General features: G+C 36.9%; 1 protein-coding gene across 6 annotated transcripts in view; it reads left to right on the forward strand.

Moving 5' to 3' along the window:
- LOC124950285 overlaps positions 1-17,500 on the forward strand; it is a 202,050-nt gene that overhangs the window by 109,777 nt on the left and 74,773 nt on the right. For 4 of the 6 annotated variants that reach the window (XR_007101309.1, XR_007101311.1, XR_007101319.1 and 1 more), the window contains one exon: positions 12,461-12,532. The exons of the other annotated variants lie outside the window; for them this stretch is intronic. The gene's annotated coding sequence lies outside the window, so the exon portion shown is untranslated. Of the gene's footprint in view, positions 1-12,460; positions 12,533-17,500 lie in introns of those variants that run through there. 6 annotated transcript variants of the gene reach the window in all.

Genomic DNA, 17,500 nt, shown 5'->3' on the forward strand with positions numbered 1-17,500 from the left:
AGAGAGACCTCGCGTTACAGGATCTCTCCTACAATTTGCCACGTAGATACACGTTATCGATGATTATGCGAATACACATCCAGTTGTGATCTTCGATGAGATATAGTAATGGCAATTTTAGATCTATACTTCGATTTAAATATTAAAATAATTCCATTTCTAAGATTAACATATCATTTTATATATTTTCCATAGTTATCTATTTTATCATCGTATTATATAATATAATTAAAAAATTCTTTCGATAACAAAGGATCAACTAAGTGTAATAGTATATCGATTGAAAGCGTAAATGAAAAAGTAGAGACATCGAACAGCTGATTCTTTTGAACGAAACAAATTGTAATTGTTCGACGAGGAGTCGAATGCAAATACGAAGCTCAATATTTAATTTCGATAATCGAGAGTTTTCCCGTTCTTCTTTTTCGATACGAACGCGGTTCTAAAAATAAAAGCGTATATATTGGCGGGGGTGCGATTACTCGATGCCTATTTTCCGGGTGACTTGACGTTGAACATGACGTTTCTGGCGCAGGAGCTCGTCCGACTATGCATGGACTTTTTCCACTGCACTTCCCGAATAAACACTCACATGTACTACTACGACAAGCTTGGTGCTTGCATAAGTTTTACGGGCCGGCGATCACCCTCGAAACAAAAAGAATGGATGAAATGAAAATCCGTGAGAAACAAGCGCCGAGGGTTCTCAACTTTGATATATGTGTATATATATATATATATATATATATATATATATATATATACTTATCCTCTTTATTTTTTATCTTGTTTTAGTTAAAAAAAAAAAAAAAAAAGGAAAAGAACGTAGAAATAAATAATTAATTTTTCTTTGAGTCAAACGAGCATTCGAATTAACGATATACGTACATTTCTATATAGATTTACATCGTATGTAAAAATTTCAAAATTCATCGACGACGTTGTGGATAATTATTTATTGCCATTTTTACAACGAGAAATACAAAAACAATGTGAAAGGAAATAAAATTTGGACCGGAGATACACCTACTTTCATCGTTGTCTCTCTCTATCTCACTCTCTCTCTCTCTCTCTCTTTTTCTCTCTCGTTCTTTGATCACGTTCTCGGCGATTGTAAATTCAGGAAGGCTGACGGGCACGCACACAATGAGACACGCAATGCCGTGCACACTTCGAGCGTGCTTTTCTAACTCGAGAATAACCTCTGAGATGGTATAGGCACTTGAGACTCGAGTACTCGTCTGGGACATGCTCTACGCCGCGAATGTTCTTGCACTCGAAAGCGTTCACGCGAATGCTTTCTTTCTTTACTTCTCTTTCTCGTCCTTCTTCTTCTCTCTGAGAGAGAGAGAGAGAGAGAGAGAGAGAAAAAATAAAGAGAGAGAGAGAAAGAGAGAGAGAGAGAAAGAGAAAAGGCGAGCAATGGAGTAACGATTACACTTGGGACTGAATTTCAAGTGGGCCAAGTGCTGGCACTGCTGCCACTAACTAAAGTGACCACCCACGACGACGGATAACTTCAAATGCCTCTAACGATTTATACTTTTGTTAACGCTTCGAGTACGTGCCCGAGCTTTTAACTCTTTTTCGTTTCGCTAATGGTGCGTGCCAGACGTTACGCGATTTTTCCTCCCTCTTTCTCTCTCACTCTCTCTCTCTCTCTCTCTCTCTCTCTCTCTCTCTCTCTATCTCTCTTTCTCTTCACTTCTCTTTCCCACTACTCTCGGCATCATTATCATGAAATTCAAGTTACGCCGACGTAGTTCGCACGAGAGAACAATTTTATGCGCTCCGGAGAATAATTTTTTTGTAATTTTTTGTCTACTATTTCTCGTCCTAACTTGTATTTCCTTTGCTCGTAATTTTTCTTTTGTTTTTTTTTTTTTTTTTTTTCATTTCTTGTCCCTTTTTTCTTGTTTTGTTTTGTTTTGTTTTCGTTTTTTCTTTCTTTTTTTTTTTTTTTTTTTTTTTTTTTTTTTATTATTATTATTATTATTTCGTTATAATTAATATTTTGAAAATTTCACGAAAGCATACGTAATATTTTATTTTTAAATAATAAACAGAGTACAAAGACTTCATTCCGGGATATACCGCGAAATTTCGCGGAAGGGACCCGATTAAACTCGAACAACTCGCGATTAATATAATCGGGCGTAAAGTGGATGGTCGAAAGAGCGTAACGCGAATGTTATGTTCGTGTAACGAACAACTCGTGCATCTAGTTTCAGGATTATTTTCGATAGGCAGCCTTTTCAAATTTTACGTTCAAATATCGTATATCCATGCAAATTGTCCTACCTTAATCGCTACTCAGAAATAGCTTAACTTCATATATCCTCTTGTTCGTTACGGATGATTATGTTCTCTCTCTCTCTCTCTCTCTCTCTCTCTCTCTCTCTCTCTCTCTCTCTCTCTCTGAAAGAGAAAAAGAGAATTCAAGCCGCGTTCATTAACTTTTGTTTCAATCAAAATGTTTAACGAAGTTGATAGTACCATCACTGTATTCATAATAATACAGGCAACCTTTTTATTTTCATATAAATAATTGAAGTTATAATAAACGAGAAAAAGGTATGAATTTTATTAATCTCGCGTTCTGTCAGTAAATAATTTTGAAAATATTGTATGTAAAGTTTTCAAAAAGTTTATAATTGTTATTAACGAATGAATATTCGTTGTTTTATTAAATAAAAATTTTATTCGTACTAAAGAAATATCTTTCTATATTATAATAAAAAAAAAAAAAGCTATAATAGATAGAACGAAGTAAATGAAACAAAATCCTTGAATGAACATCGAAGCTACATTTCTCGTAGGTTAAATTATATATATATATAAAGTCAAATGTATGTAAATATCTGCCTTGATCTAGTGACCTTCTTCATTCTCTTCTCATAGTTTATGGAGTAATTACCTGACGAAGCGTTTGCCGCAGTAAATTATTTTACGAGCATTTATCGCGATACTTCGTCGATACTGTCGTGTTCTTAATCGGCCTCTAGCTAGTATCCACTAACGGAAGAACCCGCAATTAAGAAGTTGTAAAGTGCTCGGACGGGTCGTCGAGTGTAAGTGGATAAATGCTCGCGGCTTTTCTCAAGATTGATCCTTTCTCCGTCCTTTCCTCTTTCTCTCTCTCTCTCTCTCTCTCTTTTTCTCTCTTTCTCTCCCTCCCTTTTCCACTTTCCTCCTTCATGCTTTCTCTTTTACCTTCGATTTACAAAAATCTTGAGGGAAATATAGTAAAATTTCGATGATCGTCAAATTAGAAAAAAATTCTTCGGAAGGAAAATTTCTCGATAGAAAGTAAACGACAGGTGGAATCCTTGAAAAAGAAAATCAGTTTTCCTCAATTTACGAGGACACTCGATCGAATTAATCTCATCTTTGATGGTTCACTTCGTGGCTGGATAAACCCGGCTATTAGGAACTCGGCAAAGTAGTTGAATAGTGGCTTAACTTTGATTGGCCAAAGCACTCGCGTCCGCGATCGCTCTTGACTATATCTTTTTGCTTCGTAATAAGACGGTAATAAGCTTTGCGAGGGGACGTTGAATGGGAGAGGATGAACGATAAAGGTTTGATGTTAAAAGAGATCTTAGAAATTTTCTACTTTGTAAATTTGTTCTTTAAGAAAATAAAAAAGAAAGAAAGAAAAAGAAAATGAAAGGAAACAAAGAACATAAAACGTGTAGCATGATCGATTATAATTTTTCATATAATTATTTCATGTAATTGCATTGACAAGAAAATTGAAATATTGTCGTTCCATCGATTGTCATATTTTTCGATTATGATATATATATATATATACATAAAATATCATAAACGTTATCCAGATCATCCCGTGTAACCATATAATTTACTTTTGCAAGGATAATCGCCTTGTAGATAAATAGCTTCCTCTTCGAGGTTACAATTAGCTATTGGTAAGCAGAGAAAAAAAAAAGAAAAAGAAGAAGTAAGTGGGAAAACTATGGTAAAATTGTAAGGAGGCAAGTATAGGTGGGCGGTAACCATTATGGAAAACCATTATGGAAAGTCGTTATTGCTCGATGACGACCACAATCTTGCGCTTCCTCCTTCTTCTACTTCTTCTTCTTCTTCTCCTTCTTCTTCTAGTACTCTCCAACTTCTCGCAGCTCGTTCAAGAGTATTTTCCTAGACGGTCTGGGCCTATCTCGAGTATTTTTCTCTTGTAAACGTGTAAGTATCGTCGAATTTTATCTCAGTCTGTCGAAAATCCTTCCTTTTCTTTTGGTCTTCCGGACGACTTATTCTAATATATTTTGAATTAATGCTATTAATTGGTACTAGACTAAGAAGGGAAAAATATAAAGAGAGAGAAAGAGAGAGAGAGAGAGAGAGAGGATAAAATTTCAACAGAGATGATATGGTGATACAGTATGGTGGGGTAGAACAACGAAGGATGAGAAGAATAATTTATTATGTCCTGGGACACAATGTGCCTCTTCTGGAACAATGCGAAACGAGAAAGAGTGGAAGAATAATTTGTAAAAATGGTATTCCGCTTGTGTAGTCGTGTTGAGAGTATTCGTTTCTCTCGAAATGTAAGTATCGTGCAGTGCCTGGAGATGTATAGAGAAAAGTATAATTACGATTCATTCTAAGAGTGGGAGGTATATTTGACAAATGAAATTCTGTATTCGCGATAAGAGTTGTTGGTATGTAGGAAAAATGAAAATAAAAGAAAAAAGTAATATACGTATATATTTATGTATGTATATAGAATATACGTGTGTGTGTGTATATATATATATATATATAGATAAAGAGAGAGAGAGAGAGAGAGAGAGAGAGAGAGAGAGAGAGGAAAAAAGAATAACGCGTTTGCTCGTTAATTTAACTAAAAAATAAATTCCAATTGCACAACCATATTTCGGTATAGTGAAATTCGATTTGGCATGGATATAAAATATTTGCTTTAGAGAGGCGTAATCGATATGCTATTTTCATTTTTCACGGTGCATAGATTTTCGTGCGTTAAAAATTTTCCCTCGAGATCCATGTGTACTTTTCAAACGACACATTTTGAGTGAGTATCTGATCGTTTCTCTCTTTTATCGTTTTCCTTTATTTTTTTCTAAGAAAAAAAAAAAAAAAAAGCAAAAAAAGAGAAAAGAAAAAAAAAATTCAGAAATCTCTGTGCAGCAATAGACACGCTTTACTATCGCAAAAAAAAAAAAATAATTATTTAAAAGAAGTAAAGTTTTCACTGTTTGAATTTTCGTCGAATGTAGTATCGACTTGTTCACGTAAGTCGACCGGTCGAATAATTCCACAAAGTTATAATTATAACTTACGACATATTCTATATTTACGTAAGCATGTTTACGCGACATTGGTAAATAGGACAAATGTTTCGTCGAACGAGTAGGGGTATGTTTGCACGATAAATCCATGTCAAGAATTAAAGTTCTCCGAAATTCGAATCTGGCTCATTGGGAAACGACTCATATTAAGGAAAATATTTCTCTAGATTCGTTTGATGGATTAAAAGTTTACTTTGAAATCATTGATTCTATGGACGTTCATACGAACGACATCGGATTTATCGTTACGAGGTGAAGTAGAAGGAAGGAAACGAAGGTTGGGTTTACTCGTATTCGAATGTCCGGATATTCCTCGATCGAGTCATAAATCGAAAGTCACCAGAAGGTCTCGATTACCAAGGCAGAAGTCTACGATAGCTTGAGATACGGACTCCATCTGATAACGATTTCCAAAGCTTAGATCCATTAAAGTCAGCGAAGTTATATATCTATATAACACGTATACACAGGCATAGATAAATACATAGACAGAATGTACATATATGTAAACGTATGTATAAGGAGCATGATAGCAGTTGGAGAATTTAGTAGGCAAATATAGACTGACTCGGAAGAGTAGAAAGTACGAGATCGAAGTCTCTAGGTACTATTACAAATAAGTATCTGTCGACCATATGTACATATATACATACATACGTATATACATACAACATACATGTATATAGAAAGACACGTATAGAAAGAGAAATTTAATTTTAATAAATCTCAACTTATTTCGAGAGAACTCATACATACGTTATGTATTGTGATTTACTATCATATGACATTCACAAATTATATTCAACAACTTTAAAATCGCATTTCCCATCTATTATGCTCGTAAATACAATTTATCGAATAATTTTGTCAAAATTTATTCAACATATTTCGATATAATTTTCTCACGTAAAAATTATATAATGTGAATAGCTCTAAATAGATCTTATTCCATAAAAATATTTTAAAGTTACAAATTAAGAACGAATATCACAAAATCTAAAAGAAAAATTTACTAAATCTTCAAAACGAGAATAATATCATTAAAACCAATAAACAAGATCTTAAAAGTGAAGCTCTACTTCCGATATTTAATTATATCTTTGCGATTATATATATATATATATATATATATATATATATATATATATATGCGTGAGTTATGTTAAAAATAGTCATACTCGTGTTATCGACATTTTATTTTCGTTTAATCTCGGTCTCATTCTTTTTTTATTTATTTGTTTAATTATTTATTTATTTATTTATTTATTTATTTTTTCTTTTCTTTTTTTCTCTTACAACAAAAATTTTAACGAAGATAAAAATCTATATATTAGATATATACGTTTCTCTAGTTAATTTTTTCTCTTTTTTAGACTTTGTAACAATGATCGTTTTCAGTTATTACAATGGCTATGTTGAAAGTTTAGAAATGATCAAATATACCGAGTATTTCATTTTAGTCGGTCTACTTTAATGAATTCAATTGTTTTCGATCGCATACAATGATATCCTGTGTTACGATATAATTAATGACTATAGTCAATGGAGAATATCAAACATTTCGAGTATAAAGCCCGGCAAAATACAAATATTTGTAAGCGTTTTTAAATATTATTAATAATTTCAATGAAATGATTACCTTGTCTGATTAAAATATGATTGTCCGGATATATGTATAAGTTCAATTGTCATCTTTTATTATCCAAAAGGTTCTCCCATCTGGGACGTATTTTGTCGGGCATAAAATGAAAGGATATTTCCGTTTTGCCCGCACGCGTTCCATCATTTTCGTCAATTTTCCCGTTTAATAAATTCGTTAACTTCCATCTAATCTCCGCATTCTCGAAACGCGCACGAGTTTCTAAGTTTATTAGCGGAATTTCGAGAAACTCCAGATTCATTATGAGCACGGAATTTCCATGAATATTTTAAACTTACGAAACAAAACTAGGATTTTCGGGTGGATTAGTCTCGGCAGTAGTAGACGCGCGGCATCGGTAACTTGATTTTATTCCCCGAGACCAAGCGCGACTTAATTTCATTTCTATTTTCGTCCTGAAGGAATAATGCGGAAACGGACGGAATTTCGAAAATTTTTTGAATGAGGAAGAGAGAGAGAGAGAGAGGGAGGGGGGTGGGAAGAGGTAGAGGATAGAACTGACGTCGATTAAAAAGGATGAAATATAATTAAAGAACGTTGATTGAAAAATAAATAATATCAATAATTTTTCATTCCCTTAAAAATCCACAAAGAATGTGTTGTTTATTTTTTATTTCCCTTTTGCGATGATTGAATCTCACGATGCAATTCGTCTTTCTGTGATTTTTGTCGAAAAAGAGAAAAGAAGAAACGTAAAGGAAATGAAAAAGAAAAAAACAAATTCATATCCATTCCTGATGTGTCTACTTTGAAACGTAGCACGAGTCTACTTTGTAAGCTACTTTTACAACCTCGTGTCCTTTTATATCAACTTCTTACTTTTACATTTTATATCACTCCGTCCGTACTGTTAATTTATGATGAAAGATCTTAAATATACTAAGATGTAACGTATGATCGTTTGGTGAGCAATTTCCGTAGACGTTAAGTAAAATTGCTGATAGAAATGTCGATATTTCTATTGAAACGACATAATATGTTTTTAAAAGGAGACAGATATATACATATATATATATATAAAATTGAAATTCAAAGGAACTCAGCTTTTCAGTATTTAAATCGTCAATTCTATTGAAAGAAAATGTCGATTTTAAAGCCATTATTGACTTATCAAAATTAACGTCACTTATCAATTAATAAAAAAAACCCCTCGTATGAATTGAATTTAATTAGAAAACAAATAGAAACGATAGAGAGTGTACTGAGGAGAGAGGGTTAGATACGCGTCGAGTAGAGATAGTCTACCCGAGCATGGAATGCCCTTTCGACTTCCTGCCTTAAATGAATAATAATTAACAGGACTACGAAGCGATAGGAGGCGCAAAAACAAGAGTAAGAGAGAGAAATAGAGGGAGAGAGAGAGAGAGAGAGAGAGAGAGAAAGAGAGAGAAAGAGAGAGAAAGAGAGGGAGATAAAGAAGGGAAGAGGGAATAAACGTGGCTTGTGCACGGCGTGGCGCGTCAAGCCGCTGAGACGCTGCAACCCCTCGCGAAACTTGTAGCAGCACGGAAGGACGTGTAATTTCCTGCTTGGTGAAGTGACTTCGTCCCTTTCCTCTCTCTTTCTCTCACTCCCTCTCTCTCTCTCTCTCTCTCTCCCTCTCACTCCCTCTCTCACTCTCTCATTCTTTTTCTGTTTCTCGTCAGTATTCTCCATTCGACCAAAAAGATCTTTGCACGTTCTATCTATGTGAACGATCTGCCAAGATGATTTTCATGTTTAAGATGATCGTATTCATCGAAGAAAAAATTAAAAAAAAAATTTCTCTCTTTTTCTCTTCTCCCCCACCCTTTCTCTCTCTCTCTCTCTCTCTCTCTCTCTCTTTGTCTCATTTTTTTTTTATAATGTCTATCAGTAAAAACATAAGTTACCGAGAAGTGAAACAACAACGAGCTTATTAGTTGTTCGAGTGTGTGCATCCGTGTTGTGAATCTCCCTCTTCCTCTCTTTGTCCCTCCCAAGTCTCGCAGCTGTTAAATTAATGGTCCTCGTGGATCAGACACGATACTTGTCCCTTTCTCGCTTCGTTCCACCTCCTCTTCCTTCTTCTCCATCTCTTCGTGGTCGTTGTCGTTGTCGTTGTCGTCGTCGTCGTCGTCGTCGTCGTCGTCGTCGTCGTCGTCGTCGTTGTCGTAGAATCGTTTCGAAACACGTGGTGCAGGCGGGGAACGCATGAAATCAACGAGATGGAAGAAGAAACACCCACGACTCCCTTTTCCGCGTAAGATTCATGGCGTCACTTGTTTCCACTCACCCTCTTTATCTTTTTCTTTCCCTCTCTCTCTCTCTCTCTCTCTCTCTCTGTCTCTCTTTATCTCACTTTCTCTTCTTCTCACTCTCTTTCTATTTCTCTCTTTGTCTCACTTTCTCTTTTTCTTGCTCTCTCTCTCTCTCTCTCTCTCTCTCTCTCTCTCTCTTCTCATTCTATACTTTCTTAAAGCTTTCCATCCTTCTGTCTTTCTTCTCTCCAACCCCAAGTCTTCAACTTCCACGACGAGTTTTCCTTCCCCTCTTTCTAACTCACCGTTCCGCGAACATTTCTCAAGCTTGGAATCTTTCTACGACGCGCTATCGAGGAACTTTCGAGCTTGTATCTGATGGATCGCGTCGAGTGTAACGTGCTACATATCTTTTCCTGGATGCTCCTCCAACGGTTAACTCTTCGAGCCAGAGGGGATGAAGTCGAGAATAGGTGCTGAAGAAAACGTTTATCGGAATCTTAAATATCTTAAATATCTCGGTTTAGTCTTTTGAAACATTTTATTTTTTCTTCTTTTCTTTTTTTTTTCTTGCTTCTCGATTTTTATCTTTCAAATGATATTGAAAAATGTATTATCGTATATTTCTATACGCGTGAGCGTATGTGCGCGCTTGTATGTGTATGATAATTTTTAATACAGCGATTTAATATTATTTCTAGAAAACACATCTCTACAGATTTTAATGTATATTGCATTTATACGAAATATAATATATCGTATATTAGTACATAAAAAATGCAAATCAGCATATATGTATCTTTTGTCATCACACGAATTTGCAAGGATCACGATCATTAAGAGAATCAGCCGCGTGAAATTATTGCGTGGGGCGCGAGAAGCAGGTGCGTGATGGGCGATAAATTATTCGCCTCAGCCGTTGGATGCAACGAACATAAATTATTCGCTACTTATGCGCATTATACGTTTAGGTGCACTTACGATAATGTATAATTTATCACCCGTCGCACGGATATACTCTCTCTCTCTCTCTCTCTCTCTCTCTCTCTCTCTCTCTCTCTATCTCTCTCGATCTCTTTGCTATCCCCGAAGCGTATTTTTATTGTCGACCATATACGCGTCACCATTTATATATTCGTTAATCCTCGCAAAAAGAGACGTAGTGAGAAAAAAAAATGGGAACATTTTACTTTTTTATTCTTTTATTATCATGAAATAGAAAAAGAAAAAGAAAGAGAGAGAGAGAGAGAGAGAGAGAGAGAGAGAGACTGGAGAAAGAAAATCGGAAAGGGGAAGTCGTAAAAAATAACGTAGTAACGATAGAAAGCGAATTCGAGCAATTCTCGACTGTACGAGCTTCGACTCTTCGCTAATCAGTCTAATTCCTAACTTGTAAAACACACAAGCCGATTTCGTGATCCTTAACGAGATTAGTCCTTGTTAGGCATGGAACCCTTTTAGAATCCCACACGATGGCTATCCAGCTGACATTCCAACAAAAAAGTACAACCGGTTTCATGAAATCGGACGGTTTCTATCTCACGTATGTACGTGTGTGAGTACGTGTATACCCAATGTCTGTGGTGTACAGGTGCGTATATATATATATATATATATATATATATATATATATATATATATATATATATGTCTGTGTATGTAATGAAAATCCCTGACGGCTATTGTTTTTTCATTTCCCGTAGAAAATCTATACGGTTCCGCTAATTGAAAAGACCGCGCTCAAACCATTGAAATCGTAGTTATCAAAACTTTACCCTCGATAAACCGACCCTTCGATCCTTCAACCCTTTTGAAAATTCGTGTCCGCGCGAAAGTATAAAATTTCTTATTAATCATTAAATACGAATCATTTGAAGAATTAGATTAATAATTTTTAATTGTCATTCAAGAGATTGTCATATATCGGACGTCAATCTAAACTTTGATTAAATCTGATCAGATTGCAGATAAAAAATTAATAATAATGAGATCAATTAAATATCGATTTTTATTAAGATCGAAAAAAGAATTTTTCTAACGCCAAAATCAAAATGAATGGACTCAACTTAATTTCTTAATTTAATCAAGATTTCAAAGGATATAAGTGGATATATATGTATATATATTATATCGATCAGAATTAAATCACAACTCTTTAGTATCTTAAAACATATTCAAATCAACGTTTAGAAAAAACAAAAGAAAAAAAAGTAAAAGTTAGACTCATTCGGAACATTTCTTTTTTTTTCTTCTTTTTTTTTTTTTTTTGGTATAACGAAAACCGTTGTCTCCTCCAGATCGTTAACAAAAACTCGATGAACCTAATGAAGTTCGTTAACGAAGCCAAGGAGAACAGGTAAACGGAGTACGTGAAGTCTGAAAGGCGATGTGCAATCATGGAAAATAATGACGCAGTAGCGTAGAAGCGAAGTGATTTCCGTTGGGTGTCGCGAAAAAAGAAAGAAAGAAAGAAAAAGAGAGAGAGAGAGAGAGAGAAAGAGAGAGAAAGAGAAAAAAGAGAAACGAATTTAATTCGCTGCAATTATGGCAGTCTGCCGGTGGCAGAACCGCGATCCTAGTTTTCCCCTCTTTGACTTTCCTCCTCCTCCTCCTCCTCCTCTTTCTTCTTCTTCTTCTTCTTTTCCTCTTTCTTCTCTTCTTTCTTCTTTCTTCTTCTTCTTCTTCTTCTTCTTCTTCTATTCCCGACCACCCCCTCCCTCTCTTCCTCTCTTCTCTTCACCCTTCAGCACAGGACGATTTCGATGGTGGTGCTAGTTTCTCTCGTGCCCGAGGGTAAACGCGACTGCTTTTTCTCCCTAGTTATACGAGAAAACTGTTCGATCCAGGAGGAAGAGGGCTTTAGAATTCGGTACAGGAACGGCGAGTATGAGAGGAACTGCGCCCTAGGGTGCCAGCCTAATTGTACTCGAGATCTCCTTTTCTCACGTACCACGTTACGTACTTTCTTTTCTTTCCTTTTCTTTCTAAGCTCCTCCTCCCACCCCCACCCCCTTCCACCTAACCCGCCGCCGCCCCCTCCACTCCTTTTCTCTTTCTCCTTTTCTTTTTTTCATTCCTCCTTTCTCCTCCTCTCTATTTCTTCAAGAGAACATCAATCGAGAAGATAAAGAAATAAATCCTTTTGAAATTGACATAATCCTAAAGCGAATGATCTGTATCCTATTGAAAATAATATTTCATTTGAGTTATTCTAATTTTTTTTTTTTTTTTCCTTTTTGTTCCAGGTAAGATCATCGAGATGATGACGAAAAGTCAAGAATCCTTTTCAACGGCACGTTTTATCGCGAATTTGATCAGTAAGTCGAAGATTTAAAGCAATATTCAAGATTTCTTTAATGTGATTTAAAAAAGAAAAGAAAAAAAAAGCAGAAAAAAAAAAACAACGCCAAGTTATTTATTTATCAATATTCTCGAGTATAAATGAATGGAACTTTATTTTTCTTAAGGTACGATTATTATCAATTTATCGATGAAAGATGACTGAGGCTTACTTAAATATTTAAATCGACTATACCATGAAATCGTGTTTTATCGAAATAACGAGAGAAACGGTAGATTTATACGACAGTTACGATGATTTAAGAAGATTCTCGAAGGCCGCGAGAGAACATCAAATCGATCGGCTATTCGATCTTATTCCGCGATGCGTTTCGTTTAACGCGAAGTGTTCTTACTTCCACAAATTTACGATCGGTGCTTCGTATATCCACAGTAATCGCGAAATCCATTTCTCTCGAGTCGACGAGTGGGTGGATAGGTACTCTCTCTCTCTCTCTCTCTCTCTCTCTCTCTCTCTCTCTCTCTTTCTCTCTTTTTGCGTTTCAAGCTCGATTCAACTTCAGCGAAAGCTTTTTTCCGCATCGAGAAATTTTCAATGGCTAAAAGGTTTCAACCATTTTGTAAAAATATGTTTGTTTTTATTATTATAGAAATTATATATATATATATATATATATATATATATATATATATATTTAAATGAAATAATTGAATGAATTTAAAAAACAAGAACAAACGGATACGATACGTGAAAAAAAATGAAAGAAATGATCTCCATTTAAATTTTGTGGTTTATACAGATTCATTCTCGGTATTCGCGAACGTAGATCATCGCGCTCTGCAAACGTTGATCCGAGTACGCGATGTCGAGCGTACTCGAGGGTCGCCCAAAAATTTGGTCGAGATTCGAGCGACATACATGCCTCGCTCAATTCTCCGCTGACGAGACGAGTGGTACTATTCGCGGTTGTTCTCACCGACGACGGGACGCTCGATTGTTTGCAGCTCTTTCGGGAAGTTGCAAATATGCGTTCGCGATGATCCATACCCGTTAAACGAAATTTCTCTCTCTCTCTTTCTCTCTCTCTCTCTCTCTGTTTCTCTCTGTTACTCTCTTTCTCTCTTTCTTTCTTCCTCTCTCTCTTTCTTTCTCTCTCTCTCTCTCTCTCTCTCTCTCTCTCTCTCTCTCTCTCTCTCTCTCCCTACAACACTCTGAAAACCCTCTGTAATATACTTTTTTTACAGTGAGAAAACTCTAATATAGCTTTTATGTTTTAAACTTTTTAAAAATTAATTAACTGAGAAAAAGTGTCTAAAACATTAGGGGGAATTATTAATTTTTATTCCATCATAGTAATTACAGGTAAAGAAAAAAAGAAATATTATATACATGCACAAGCAAAATATAGGATAATCTAATCGTTAAGAAATTTCGAAATTTTCATTAAGAGACGACAGATTTTATTATTTCAAATAAATTTCCTTTCCTTTTTTCGATCGGTGTAAAATCAACATCATACGGGCATTTGCATTTCATTAGAGGCAAGTTGATCGGATTAAAGCGTTTGTCGTAAAGCGTCCATGCGAGTTACCGCGATCAAGCAGCTGTTATTATGAGACTTCCAATTTAGAAGCTCGCGATTATCTCAGAAACTTAGATGAGATTTCTCCCCGGACGGCAAATGCTTCCTTAGTCCAATCGTTACAGTGAAAATTCGTAGGAAAGTTAGTGGGATATTGGGGGAGTGAAGAATAAGAGGAGTATAAAAATGCTTACCCGTCGACTGTGACTAGACACTAGATTCGACACGATTTTTAATAGTATTCTTTGGCCTTCGGCGTTACCCTTTTCTCTTTTTCTCTCATTCTCTCGGTATCATTAATTCACTCCAACGTCAGATTTCACATTTTCTGCATTATCTTCTCTCACACGACACTCTTCTCTGAAAATTCTAATTTTCGCGATAGACAACTTTGTCTCTCTCTCTCTCTCTCTCTCTCTCTCTCTCTCTCTCTCTCTCTCTCTCTCTCTCTTTACATATCTCTATCTCTATCTCTATCTTCTTTTCTCATTTCGTCTGTCTATTTGTCTGTCTCTTTCTCTCTCTCTCTCTTTCTCTTTCTCTCTTTCTCTCTGTCGCCACTTCGCTTCACAGACGAGCAATAGTTACGCGGTCGACTTCATCCTGCTGACTCTGCTCCGTCCGTCGTGGACGGATCATCGTCGCTCCCAGATTTATTTTCCCCATCTTTTCTCTTCCACCATCTTTCCCGATTTTTTTCTCTCTTATTATCTCACGCGCGAACGCGTTCCTTCCGACGTGACAGTGGGAATTCAATCGAGCCGAATATCAATGCGATTAGCATTATTCCATCTATTATTTCTTCTTTTTTTCTCTTCCTTTCGCGACCAAATCCTCGCCCTGCCTCCCGCCACTCCCTTCTCTCTCTCTCTCTCTCTCTGTCGCTCTCTCTCTCGCTCTTTCTCGCTCTCTCTTTTTCTCTCTTTCTCTCTCGTTATTTTGCGAACGACGAAACGGTAATCTGATATTCCGTGATGGGATTCACGATTGGTATCGATCGGTCCAGCGTGAAATTATAACGAATTTTCGACCATCTCCTCTCCGTCCTCGATCAATCCTATCGTCCTCGAATATCCGACTCTCTATTCCCCTTCCCTACCCCTTATCACCCCACTTGCTCCACTCTTTTTACTGTTTTTTAATTGATGCAACCGGATTCAATTCGACGTTTGGTAGGATTTGACATCGCACGAACTTTTCTTTTTTTTTCCCCTGTCCAACCGTTTTCCTTCGATCGTATTCCATTCCCAACAATCGCGATGATACCAACACGAGAATATACATACACATATACATACATTGTGGATCAAAATTACAATGAAATTAGATTAGCTACATTGAATGGGTCGATAAACTGGATAGGCGAACATTCACGTAGAACGAACAATATCAAGGTTTACTAGTTTCTCCAAAGTATAGTAATCTTCTAAAATTTCAAACAAAACGTTCAAAGTCTATTGGTGAACGAAGAAAGTCGTACTCCACATATAGTCGGTAAGTAACCGACAAACTCGGAAGAAAATAAAAGGTCTCTTTTTTTCTCTCTCTCTCTCACACACACACTCTCTCTCTCTCTCTCTCTCTCTCTATTCTCTCGAATAAGTACGCACGTTGCGTCAGGAGGGTTAAAAAGTCTCGTAAAAAGGGGAGAGTCTAACCGCAGCTACGAGGATAGAAGTAAAACTTCTCCGCGACTCTTCCCGCGCCCGCGAAATTCAATTATCGGATCCACCGGGGCAGAAATCGAGTGGTATAAGCGTGCGATAGAGAAAGAAAAGAAAAGTGGATCGCATCGAAGCAGTAAAATTCGAAATCGCTCTCGTCGTCTTACATAAATTCCGGACAGTTCGTGATGTCGAGATCGAAAAGGAGAAAAAAGAAAATAGAGAAAAAGAAACATAGAAAGAGAATGGAGAAAGGAGAAACAGTAAAGGATGAAAAGAGATAACAACTAGTGGACATCCAGCATGGTTATAAGCTTACGTTTGGTCTTCTTTTTCTTCTTCTTCTTCTTATTCTTCTTATTCTTCTTCACGGCTATTGGACAAGAGGCAGTCACTTTTCTTACGGAGTCAGCGGCTCGTGATGCGGTTCGAAAGCGAAGTAGGTATTCCCCACGAGAAAATGCTATAAAATCGGCTTACTTCGATACAGACCGCCCACTAGCGTTCCCCTTTAGCGCTCTTCTTTCTTTCTCTCTCTCTCTCTCTCTCTCTCTCTCTCGGACTACCCTCACTCGTTGGCTGCATCGTTTCAAGCTCACCTTGTTCCCTCCGGACGCGAGTAAAGGGTTGGGTCAAAGTCCTGGGGTTTCGCTTTATAAAACAGTGGCAACGCGGTCGATGGCTCTGGGAAAAAAGCAGCGCGCGCGCGTGCACGTATACACATACATGCATAACTGCAGTGAGAAAGAGAAAGAGATGGTGGGAGGGAAACACGCAAGCACGGAGCAGGCAGCGAGCAGGAAGCTTGACCGAGCGATCGCAACGAGAGACCGTCACGGTCTCGACGCGCTGCGCCGTCTCGTAAAAAGAGAGAGACTAGAATTTCAATGATTTTTTACGCCCACCTATAAAATTCCCTCGAATCCCGTACAACGAGAAAAAAAGAGAGAAAGAGAGATGGATAACGTTGAGCCGTCCCGTGAAATTTATTCCGTTCGTTTCTCGATGCGAAAACACTCTCGTCCCGATGATTTTTATTCCGAGAGAAAGAGAGAATGAGAGATCGAAAATCGGAGGACTTCAATTTTTCTCTTTCTCTCTGTCTCTCTCTCTCTCTCTCTCTCTCTCTCTCTCTCTCTCTATTTCTTTTTATAAATTCAGGACTTCAGGATTCGTACTTCGTTACGTGAAGTAGATCTCGCCCGTCTCTGTAGGACAGGAACGAACAACGAGAAGAGAATTCTGGTCCATCATGAAATCGGCTTACCTCGGCACTTTCGACAGCTTTCTCTTCTAACTTAGAAAACAGAGAAAGAAAGAGAGAGAGAGAGAGAGAGAGAGAGAGAGAGAGAGAGGGAGAGAGAAAGAGAGATAGAGATAGAAACAAAAGCAGTAACAACGACGTTAGTTCGTGTAGTTTGCGAGAAGTACTTATGTTTGTACGTACGGAGTGTCTCATAACCACAATTTCGAGAGAAACGAGGAAGGTGAATGAGGATGGACATCGCGTGTCCATTCTCTGTGTGTTAGATAGTTTCGATAAAAGAGAATGAAGAAGAAGAGATGGATAGTTTGAGGATGGTTTCTAGAGGAATAGCAATAGAAATGGTGCCAGTAATAGTAATAGTAATAGCAATAGTAATAATAGTAGTAGTAGTAGTAGTAGTAGAAGTAATAGTAGTGGTGGAGGATCGATGGAAAGCGGACAAAGTTTGCGCCAGGAAAAGCCGGCGAAGGA

The sequence above is a fragment of the Vespa velutina genome, chromosome 1, assembly GCF_912470025.1.
Source record: "Vespa velutina chromosome 1, iVesVel2.1, whole genome shotgun sequence".
NCBI classification, from domain to species: domain Eukaryota; kingdom Metazoa; phylum Arthropoda; class Insecta; order Hymenoptera; family Vespidae; genus Vespa; species Vespa velutina.